The sequence below is a fragment of the Xyrauchen texanus genome, chromosome 42 (assembly GCF_025860055.1).
Source record: "Xyrauchen texanus isolate HMW12.3.18 chromosome 42, RBS_HiC_50CHRs, whole genome shotgun sequence".
Taxonomy (NCBI): Eukaryota; Metazoa; Chordata; class Actinopteri; order Cypriniformes; family Catostomidae; genus Xyrauchen; species Xyrauchen texanus.
Window position 1 is genome coordinate 22,347,207 of NC_068317.1, and position 12,453 is coordinate 22,359,659.

General features: G+C 38.2%; 1 pseudogene; it reads right to left on the reverse strand.

Moving 5' to 3' along the window:
- Positions 1–11,028: 11,028 nt before the first annotated feature.
- LOC127635295 (ribosome biogenesis regulatory protein homolog) lies at positions 11,029–12,377 on the reverse strand (annotated as a pseudogene).
- Between the last annotated feature and the right edge of the window lie 76 nt (positions 12,378–12,453).

Genomic DNA, 12,453 nt, shown 5'->3' on the forward strand with positions numbered 1-12,453 from the left:
ACAGGTGAAACTCGAAAAATTAGAATATCGTGCAAAAGTTCATTAATTTCAGTAATTCAACTTAAAAGGTGAAACTAATACATTATATAGACTCATTACAAGCAAAGTAAGATATTTCAAGCCTTTATTTGATATAATTTTTATGATTATGGCTTACAGCTTATGAAAACCCCAAATTCAGAATCTCAGAAAATTAGAATATTACATGAAATCAATAAAAAAAAAGGATTTTAAATACAGAAATGTCGGCCCTCTGAAAAGTATAATCATGCATATGTACTCAGTACTTGGTTTGGGCCCCTTTTGCATTAATTACTGTCTCAATGCGGCGTGGCATGGATGCTATCAGCCTGTGGCACTGCTGAGGTGTTATGGAAGATCAAGATGCTTCAATAGCGGCCTTCAGCTCTTCTGCATTGTTTGGTCTCATGTCTCTCATCTTTCTCTTGGCAATGCCCCATAGATTCTCTATGGGATTCAGGTCAGGCGAGTTTGCTGGCCAATCAAGCACAGTAATACCATGGTCATTGAACCAGGTTTTGGTACTTTTGGCAGTGTGGGCAGGTGCTGCTGGAAAATGAAGTCAGCATCTCCATAAAGCTTGTCTGCTGAAGGAAGCATGAAGTGCTCTAAAATGTCCCGGTAGACGGCTGCGTTGACTCTGGACTTAATAAAGCACAGTGGACCAACACCAGCCGATGACATGGCTCCCCAAACCAACACAGACTGTGGAAACTTCACACTGGACTTCAAGCATCTTGGATTGTGTGACTCTCCATTCTTCCTCCAGACTCTGGGACCTTGGTTTCCAAATGAGATGCAAAATTTGCTCTCATCAGAAAAGAGGACTTTGGACCACTGAGCAACTGACCAGTTATTTTTTTCTTTAAGACGCTTCTGACGTTGTTTGTTGTTCAGGAGCGGCTTGACAAGAGGAATACGACATTTGAAGCCTCAGTCCACTCCTTGTGAAGCTCCCCCACACATTTGAATGGCCTTTTCCTGACAATCCTCTCCAGGCTACGGTCATCCCTGCTGCTTGTGCACCTTTTCTTCCACACTTTTCCCTTCCACTTAACTTTCTATTAATGTGCTTTGATACAGCACTTTGAGAACATCCAACTTCTTTTGCAATTACCTTTTGAGGCTTTCCCTCCTTGTGGAGGGTGTCAATGATGGCTTTCTGCACAACTGTCAGGTCAGCAGTCTTCCCCATGATTGTGAATTCAACTGAACCAGACTGAGAGACCATTTAAAGGCTCAGGAACCCTTTGCAGGTGTTTTGGATTAATTAGCTGATTAGAGTGTGACATTTGAGCCTACAATACTGAACCTTTTCACAATATTCTAATTTTCTGAGATTCTGAATTTGGGGTTTTCATAAGCTGTAAGCCATGATCATAAAAATTATATCAAATAAATATATATATCTTACTTTGCTTGTAATGAGTCTATATAATATATTAGTTTCACCTTTTAAGTTGAATTACTGAAATTAATGAACTTTTGCACGATATTCTAATTTTTCGAGTTTCACCTGTACTTTAAAACGATAGCTAATTAACTTAATTGAAAGTCAAGAAATGTAATCTGATTACTTAAATTTTAAATGTAGGGCTTTATTTTAAGAGTGCTATGCCATAAACGTAGTGCTATGCAATATGTCATACTCAGAAAATCAGTGGGTAAGGCAATGAAGTTTTGAAATGTTTGTGTGGGTTGGTGAAACTGCACATGCAAAGTGCTAATGGGCTGGGTGCAATTAAATCCTGAGGTTCTTCTCCAGTTTTTGCACCATCCATGTCCTATTATATATTTAATTTCCTGTCAATCAACATTGATATAATTAAGACAGTCCATTCATAAGAATTTGCTAGTGTAAATGGGCTGTATATAATGCTCCCCTACTCAGACTGTTTTATTGCCACCACTGCTATAATGTATGTATTGTATTATCTCTGTCAGCCTCTCTGGGACTGTTGGCACTTGTCCTGCTCACACATGCCTCTCCTGCTTGAAATATGCTTTCCTTCTCTCCCATTGTTTATTGATTATTAATATATATTTGTTATACTGTATGTTTCTCTGTTTAATGTTTTGTTTTCTTCTGTACAACGTCCTTGAGATTTAGAAAGGTGCCATGCAAAATAAACGTATTATTATTATTATTATTATTGATTTACTAACACACAAATCAGGGCTAGTATTAAAAGTGATTGATAGTTCTTTTATATCATCCGCAGGTGGAATCCCCAAATCTTAGATTTAGAGCCGAGATGAAATGTTGTTCTCAAACACCTTAGCGTAATAACACATTTTCCAGGAAAATAGCAAAGTGTGCTTTGTGCCACTTCATTAACATACATTACACCCACAGTTTGCACACATACACCCACAGACAGCGCAAATACTTTCACCCATACCCACTTTGCATTGGCACAAAAACTGCGCTTAGAATTAGCGCTCTCATGAAAATAGGATAAGTCATCGTTGTGCGTAAAATAGAGCCTGTAATGTGTTACTTTCGATTAAAAACATAATGAGATTACAGTAACCATTTATTTTGTTGTCAGATTACACCCAACACTGTTACTTACATAGCATTACAAAATAGCTATCTGCATTATTTGTGATGGCTTTATAATTTAAAAAAAACATTCCATTTAAATAGTTTGTTTGAACTGAAATGTGAGTTGTGAATTGCATGTTACAGTAGAGAAAAGAATAATTAAAATAAATTTTGACTATAAATAGATCAAATAATTTTCTATTTAATTGTCCATGCTGATGGCACACAAAACGAGCATTTGAATGAATCGATCTATTGGTCTGCTTCCTTTTAATAAATCAGTCAAACCAGTTGGCAAATCAGCCTGAATTGAACACAGGAGTCATCAATCTGAAACATGAACTGAATCGGTTGGAGATTCACTTCAGCTCGGATTACTCGCTCATTAAACCACAGGTTATTATGTCTTACTCAAAATATCTTTTGTATGTCATGTGTAATGCTTGAAAGCAATATTAAAAATGCATATATATATATAAGCTTAGTGAGGTCAGTATAATTATAGACTTTATTTATATGACTATGTGCATTGATAGATTGTCTACATATCCAAACACTGGTCCTAAATGAGTGCATATAATGAACAGTGGTCAATCATATCATTCCAGTTACATTGGAAAGCAGCTTACTAGATCTAGCTAAAATTTGTTGTGTGCTCAGATGTTAAAATATGAAACCCCTATCTGTGAATGTGCCTTTATTTGTGTTTCTATATGATTGTGAGAATGAGATTATAATTTATACATTTGTGAGTGGGAATAATAACATGCATGCAGACTTTTCATGCAAGCATGTGTGTGTGTGTGTGTGTGTGTGTGTGTGTGTGTGTGTGTGTGTGTGTTAGATGTGTCCCAATGCAGCATGTGGTAAAAACTCATCACCGTGAAGCCCCTCACTTGGGTCTATATGCACATTGACTGGCATTGTGTGCAGTAGACAGCAGATGGTAGGCTCTCGCAGCAGTGACAGACCAAGTCATCTGGCAGGCACCCACAATTCAGGCGGGAATCTCAGGCATAATGCTCAACTAGGTGCTTATTAATATAGGTCAGTCCTTCAACCGGCAATGACTGGCTGACTGCTGAGACTTTGGACACTTCACAGGCCAGTCACATAGCTATACTGTAGTGTTAAACATGAAGGTTTGTACTATAAATAAACTCAGTTAGGTGTGTGACTTGTGTTCCAATTCAGTTTTGAGAGCATAAGGGGCCCTTGCTACTGGACTGAACAGAGGGCTATAGTGTAAGATAAAACAGGTCAGAATAATTAAAGAGTATTGAAAGCCAAAGAGAAAAAATATTTCTTTAGAGTAGACTTGAAGGTTGAAATTGAGGGAGCTAATCTAATATGTAGAGGTAGACTATTCCATAGTTTCGGTCCAGTGACTGCAAATGCTCGATCACCACGTTTTTTTTTAGTCTAGATCTAGGCAAAAAGAGTAAACCAAAATCTGAAGATCTTAGAGTTCTAGAAGGAGTATATGGCTGAAGCAAGTTTGACAGATATTTTGAGGCCAAATTATGTAGTGCTTTGTAAACAAACAGTAAAACTTTGAAGTCAATTCTGTACTTAACAGGAAGCCAGTGCAAAGCAATTAGAATAGGTGTAACTGACTCGTAGAGTGTAAGTATGAATGATACTGCTGTCCATGCAGTTTAGAGTCCCCAAACTGTTAATTAAACAGGTTGTGCCACCATAGCAGCTCTTTTTCCTTTTTAATAATCTTTCAAGTGGAAGAGGCACCTGGCGAATGGGGGAAAGTGCTTGAGCACATCATGTTCATGGGTGGGGCAGGTCTAAGCCTTTCTCACTTTTTTCATGCTATCTCCATGTATTTCCCCAGGATAGCAGCTGTTCCTCAGGTGAGCTACAGGCAACAGATGCTGCAAGGTGAACACTGTTTAAACTCAGTCACACTATGGATTTCTCTCTCTCTCTCTCTCTTCCTTTTTTTTTTTTTTTTGCACTATAGTGCTTTTGAGCATAATAAAAAAACAGCACATCAATGTGATATATCAACAGCCACTGTATCTTTAGATTAGGGTTAATGAAGAAGAGTGCATTCAAGGCCAGGTGAAGTGATTGAGACCAGTAATCCATGCTCAGAAGATGGCCAAGGCAACATATTGACCTAAAACCTGAAGAAGTCAGTTACTTTTAAAAAGTAACACTAATTCAAAGAAAACAGAAGCAAAAAGTTAATCTTTTAATACGCAGTACAGTGGATAATGAGCACTTCATTTTAGACTGAAGTACAGAGATTGTGTTAGCCATCTGTTCTTAGAAAAGCCAGACTGGTCCACGCAAAGATAATTCTTGTTTATGTGTATATGGCTGTATCTATATAAAATTCACTCATGAAATTATCTGTTAAGAAGAGTGACACATTTAAGGAGAACTTTCAGAATAAAAAGAGATTCATGGTTGGCCCCAGAGAACAGGCTCGTGCCACTAGCTTATACGTATATATCTTAGTGTCTTATTAGTCTCTTGGTGCCGAGAATGACAGTTTTGTTGCACATTAATCTGTTTTTGTGGGCTCTCATGTGACTCTGAAATCCAAACTCAGAGGCATATCGCTGACCACAGGTTGGACATGGAATACATGATGACAATACTTGACCAGGCTTTGTTGCAGCTCTTTGGCATCTCTCTCTCTTGCAGCAGCTGCATACTGATGACATTGGTCTTTAAAGTAGGTTGCTGCCTGTTCTGTCAGTGCACGCCAGTTTGTTCTGTCCAATGCGGCTGTCTCAAAATGGTGGGGCTGTTGCTCTGCCCACTTGAGGCTGGTCTTAAGGGTGTCCTTATATCTCTTTCTAGGCTGATCCAGGCAGCGGCTGTCTTGTCTGAGTTCGCCGTAGAACAGCTAGCATGGAATTCTGGTCTTATCCATGTGGATGACATTGCCACACCATCAAAGCTGAGGTTTAAGAATCTTGGCTTCAATACTTATTGTATTGGCCCTATCTAGGACCTCTTGATTTGTGATGCAGTCTTGCCAGCGAATGGACATGATCAACCTCAAGGAGCGGGTGTGGAGTTGTTCCTGTTATTTGAGATGTCTACGATATAGTGTATAGGTTTCACATCCATATAACAAGGAGGTGATGACGACTGCATTATACACCTTGATTTTTGTGGCTAGGCATGTACTCCTGTGACTCAGGACCTTGGTACGCATCCTCCCAAGTGCCTGGCTGGATGTTTTAATCCTCATGGTGATTTCTTGGTCTAGGGATCCATCGCAGTATATAGCACTGCCCAGACACTTGAAACAGTCCACAATCTTCACCTACATGCCATCTACATTGATGCCGAGCTGTGGGGAGGAATTGTTCAGTGAGGGCTGGAAGAGGACTTCAGTTTTACCATTGGTGACTGTCATAACAAATAGTTGGAAGCTTCAGAGAACTTATTGACCATGGTCTGTAAGTGGTTCTTTTGGTGGGCCATGAGAGCACAGTCATCAGCAAATAATGCTCTCTGGTCAGTCTCTCCTGAGTCTTCAGGGTTCATGTTATATGAGCGTGGAGCGATCGTCTGTGTCCGCAACTGCTTTCGGATCCATGAATAATGTATAACGTGTGAGTAAGGGCAGACGGTGGACTTTCTGGTGCCTCCTAGGGTCAGATGGTGCCCCCCTAGGGAGTTGGTGCCCTACGCAGACTGCGTAGTATGGGTGTAGGGAGCGGCAGTACTGTATTCAATGGTCTATTATCAAAATGACAAAACACTGGAGAAGTCTTCTCTGCATTGGATTTACTCATACAATCGCATAAAAAGTAGAACTGTATGGGAATGCACCTGGCAACCTATGAACGTTGAGCCTGCACTTGACTCCTTTTCATTTCAGCCTTGAAAAGAAAAGAAGCATCTCTTTTCACCTGAATCAGGTGTGCCAAAATCACAAAAAACATCTTTTAGCAGTTTATAATATTTGTTTTTCAAACATTCATCATTTGATTGATAATGAAGATCTGCAAGTCATTTTTTACAAGTAGCTTGTAAAGACTATCCCAGGGAGGACACAGGGAACCAGGTTTATAGAGTAACTTGGGTTTCTTTTACAGGGTCGTCACAACATGTCAGCTTCACACTTTCACAACACTCTTTAGCTTCACAATACTCTTTTAGCTTCACAATGCTCTTTAGCTTCACGATACTCTTTTAGCTTCACAATACTCTTTAGCTTCACAACACTCTGTAGCTTCAGAAGAGCTTTAAGACCCCAACTCACTCACACTCTCTCTCTCTCTCTCTCTCTCTCGTCTGCTGGCAGTGTGGCTCTTTATGCCACTCTCCCCATGCTCACTGTAATTAGAGACAGGTGTTAGACATAATTTAGCTCAGGAGCAAGCACCCTTACCGCTTTCTCTCTCTCCAGACGTACACTTGACCACGACCCTGCTGCCACATAGCTTTACATTGATAATGGTACTCGCAAACAGATACTAGCATTAGTTATAACACTGAAAAAAACCACAGAAAGTGGTTTTATATGAATTATATGAAAACGTTTTGCCCAAATTGTAATTACAACTTGCATCAAAGATTAATAATACCTGTAAGAAATGTTATTTCTACCTCAGCTATGTCCAAGAAAGAAATGCTGTGTGTGCATTATCAAACATCTGGTTAGAGCTGTGAACTCCCCTTCACTATTGCAGTATATCTTTGCATGCCACACAGGAGAAGAGTGAGCTGCATTTTTGTTCGCTCCCCAACGTTGGATTCAATGCTTTGTATTGATTCATTCACGACTCAATAAAAGAGAGAGAAAAGGCACTGCTGTGGTTTAGAAGAATTTTATTTCTAACAATACCTGTAAAAAATGTTTTAAATTAAGTCTAACCAGAAACAGAACATTTTAACAAGTAATGGCATTTGTAAATAATGAAAATGAATAATGACTAACCAATTTCTTGCAGACAAAGTATAAAGTAATATATTTATGATGATTTTTTAATGTTTGTTGTAATGAATCACTATAATTTAATTGTGAACTGTAAGAAAACTGTGATTAATTAGTTTAAAAAATGTATCGATATATATATATATATATATATATATATATATATATATATATATATACATACTGTACACTATATAACAATGTACAAAACAAAATATATTACATTTCAATATTTAACCAGGAAACAGTTTCAAAAATGTATGTGCATGCATGTTTATAAGAATGAAGTTGCACGTTATTGCTTTTCAGCAAACAAAGTGCAAGGTAAAAACAATTCTAATTTTGAGAGAAAAAAAAATACTAACATTATCTGTGAATGCAAAGAATTCATCCAAATACAACACCTCTGGCAGTAGAAAAACATAAGCATCTAATTTCACAACTTTAGAAAAAATAAACTACAGATGAGAGCATAAAAACAACAGTCTGAGGAAGAATTGTTAGTAAAAACAATGACATTTTTGCTTAATTGAACTCCTCATTCTCAAACATGTGCATTCCTTATGTCTTATTCATTCCATTCTGTGCCCAAATAATGGGCAGAATTAATTTTGTTTCCTCCACTGCAGCGCAAGTAGTAATCCAGCACACCAATTCATTATTATCAGGCTTATGAGTCACTGTAACAATTAAGAATTATGTGCATTCAAAAATAGCTACAGTACTTCTTTTATGCTCTCTGTACAGCTCTGGAGGTAAGAGTCATTCAATCAGCCTCAAAAGCCCCATTGGTGGCCCCTTGGCATTGGTTTTTCCTACATTACTCAGACAAGATCCTTTGGAGCATGTTGGGAGAACTGTGAGCTGCAGCCGGGTCCTGAGCCTCACGTCTGAGTGCCAGGAAAGCAGCCTCCTCCCTACCTTCCCCACGGGGGGACTTGTAGCTGCCTCTTCTGGGGGACACAAAGAGGAAACAACAAACACAAAGGCCCTGTTTATTCCCGCTGACCCAGATTCCAGTGCCTTGACGAGAGGAGACAAGCAACAGGCTGTTCAGCATTGGTCCAGATCTGAGTGGATGAGACTGTCACCAATAAAAAGGACCACAGCTACGTTTAATCTGCCACACCTTGACTACACAAAACAAGGCCATTGCAAGACCACAGTAACCTTACAATCGCCAACAGTCACCATTCTGGAATTCATACTGGCATTAAAAAGGTGAAAGTGTAAAATTGTGCTGGCAATGGAAAGGTGTGCAAACTCTTTTCATGGCATATACTGTTTAATTTATTAAGCTCTGTTGTGATTAAACCATATTTGCAGGGAATACAGATTAAATGGGAAACTTTCTGATAATATGTAATCTGTGTTGTTTTTAAATTATAATCCAATGTTATTCCATACCAGTTCAGAAGGAACATTTACTCGTTTAAATTGCTCACATTATACTGAAAATCAAATATAATACAGAATGCAATTTACATCTACAGGTCCATGGGGATGTTTCATTGTGCGTGTAGAGCAAGAATTGATCAGTGATGCCCTATATGTGTGCATTGTGAGCTAATGAGCTATGAGATGAGCCACCTGTTTGGGGAGTGCAATGTTTGGTGGGGGAGCAGCTGCCCATGAGTGTGTTGTTGGGGGAAGGCGGTGTAAAGATCTGTAATTTGCAAACTCATTATGTATGGTGGCCTACTCACCCCGTGCCCTCCCCCAAGATCACTAGAGTCCCGGCCTGGACTGAACTGCTCTTTCGTAGGCCTCCGTCATTCTTAGGGAGCTCATCCCTCTCCATTAGCAAAGGCTTTACGACACAGATTAACTCCATTCTTAAACTGTCCTAAAATGCACCACTTTTCTTTTATGTAGGCTAATACATATGTTAGCCATAATAATTTTGTAATTACAAAATTATTTACACATTTTGAGGACATGTGCTCCCTGTTTATCAATAATTGCCTACTGTATAAATGTTATATATATAATCTTGTTTAAAAGGCGTGTAAGTGTTTATGTGCTTATATTTACTTGATTGTCAAGACTCAGCTCTGAAACACTGGGGATGGAGTAGTAGCCATGCTTTGAGAGAACTTCAGTGACATCATCCTCACTGAGTTTCAGCTCTTATTTTTCTTTAAGCAAAATACCATGTCCATAAACACACTCTTTTTTAGGTTAAAACTAGAAATGAAATGTATTTTAAATCTATTGTACTTTCAAAAAACCTGAAAGCAATAAGACCAGTCTCTTTGTTTGAGGGACTAATTTTGGACTGAGGTGTTTGAAGAGAAAACTGACCTGTTATGTTCTTATGTTGTGACAAAAATAAATGAATAAAAGGCCAGATAATCATGTTGCTATGTGTTACTACCATCTAGTGGATAGATTGAGAATTACATAGATACATTTTCTCTCTCACGGAGGCGATGCTTACGTCGAAATACTTCACTCATCATACGTTTATTTTCTCTATTACACTAGTTTATATATATATATATATTTAATTTTCATGTGTAATAAATTATATAAATAAAAATTATTACTTTAAATAATAAATAAATGATCCCACAATATAATTACATTTAAATGTCTATAATTATTATAGTTAAAGAGCTTATAATTAATTATAGAAAAATTTGAATACATCAAATTCTTATGGCACATCAATGTGTGATATTAAAAAGTGAATACAATAAAAAGGAAAAATGTTTTTTGGAGAGCTATTAAGCATGCTACATTGCCAGATCTGTCAATAATGAAACAATTAAAAACATTATTAAAACAACCCTTCGACTTTTTGACCTTTCATGTGTTTGCTTGTATTTTTGACTTATGAACAAAATAATTTATAATGCATCGGCAGTGTTTAACGATTGCAAACCTACACCAGTACATCTATCCAGTAAATAAAGATATAAACCGCTTAATCTGATCAGATATTAAATCAGTTTCATTGCATAGCACACTTTTGAGAGAAAACAAAAAAACAAAATGTCCATTGTTCTGCATGAAAATGTGCTGTTGCATCCTTAACCCTCTGTTTGTGAGACACAATGACAGTGATCCCTCTATCATCTAAATAAATGTTTCTCTCTAATCCAGGGCTGTCATTATACAGAGCTGCTTGATAACCTATCCAAACAGACTCAGATCAGTCCGAATTTGCACATGGTATGCACTGAAACACTTTATTTTGGTAGTACTGTCTGTAAAATATAAAATGTAAATTATTCATGGAGAATGCTATTCCTTTATGATTTTATCATTTTACATGGTTTATCTATACACATTATGCATGCATTGTAATACTATGAATTCTAAGCTCAGCAGTGCTAATTGATTTTGGCATCAAGTGTGCCCTACATATCTGCTCACTGGCTTGACTAATGGTGCTTAACAAACCTGACAGCAGTCAACAGATGGGTAACTCCCCTCCCAAAGCCCTCCAGCTAATCTGAGCTGGTATCAGTGGTCAAACATCATCCATCAACTGAGTGAAGATCATGTTATTAATTTGTTCAGAAAGACCCACCGACTCTGCAGACACATCGATATTTTGACCATATGGGGTCTTGGCTTGAGGGATTTAAGGTTAATTTTTTCTTATGAAATGAGGACATTGATATAGTTAAGAAAAAATAATTTATTTCCCATTGTGCTAGAAGACATCAGGAATGAACGTCAATATTTTATTTTATATGGTATATAATTAAATGTTGCCTGCCTTAGTAATGACCAGAGATTTCAGTATGCATTCAGCATAAAATCCTGTATGTAAGAGTTCATAGAGGTGACCAGCACAGGAACACTGAACATCACATGAAACCACACAACAGTAACAACCAGAATACAAACTGGTTTCAATGTATTGTGCATGAACTCCAGCACCATAGAACTGAACAGATGCCAACCTGTTCAATGCTATTATTATTATTCTAATAAAAACCTAAAATAGGGTTTAAGCCAACTATGCTGTAGGTATTATCGCTTTCCTTGTTTCACATAAGGTTTTCATCCTTTGCCATTGGTTCCCATTCCTTTTCCATCAGCCTTGCCTTTTCCTTTACCAGACATACTTCCTCTCCGTCCCTTCTTTCCAAAGCCTTTCTTACTCTTTTTAGCCGATTCCATGTCTTCTTCCCTCATCAAGACGAGGCTTTTTGCTGTCCATTACTTTCAGTAAATCCAGCTGTTGTTTTCTCATTGGGAAGATTCTCCTGAAATTTGCCAACAGAAGCAGTGGATTTCTTTGCAACACTGACAGCTTGTGCCAACTCTGCTTTTGACTGAGGGGTGGGCATGAGCCCCATGCCTGGGACCTTTATCCTCTGTGATCTGGCAATGTTCTTGGGCCTGTTAAACTCATCCTTTGCCACCCGTTCTATCTTAGCTTTATCCCTTTTTGCAAACTGGTCTTCATTGGGATCTGCATGCTCTGGGACCTCTATCAACCACTTCTTGGTGTCATCATTGGCACGTTTGTACCCCCATTCCTTGTGATCTTCATCCCACACCAAGTTGGCCTTCTTTTTCTTCGAAATGCCCTTCAGCTGGGCAAACATTTCCCATTTTGTGGGAGGCTTTGGTTTTGTTCAGACGTTCCTCCGGGCAATAAAATGACTGGATCTGGGAGCTTAGTGGCGATTACCTCTTGAACTCTCTCTGATAGAAGTTTCTATAGCTCATTGATAAGAAGTTGCGTTTTATCTCTCGCTAAAGAGCGCAATAGGTCTTCCCGTTTCTTTTCTTTAAAATCCCGAGTATGTATCAGGTTCTTATCAAATGCGAGCAAGTTACCGCGGTCAAACTCGAGATATAACTCTTTGTTAACTGTAATACTTTTAAAGCCTTAGCAAGCACATCTTCGACACTGCACTAAGCCATTTTGCGTGTAAACACACGCAACGTGTTTTTCTCACATGTGCTGCTCCAAGCCGGAAGTACTCATTTCAAAATAAAA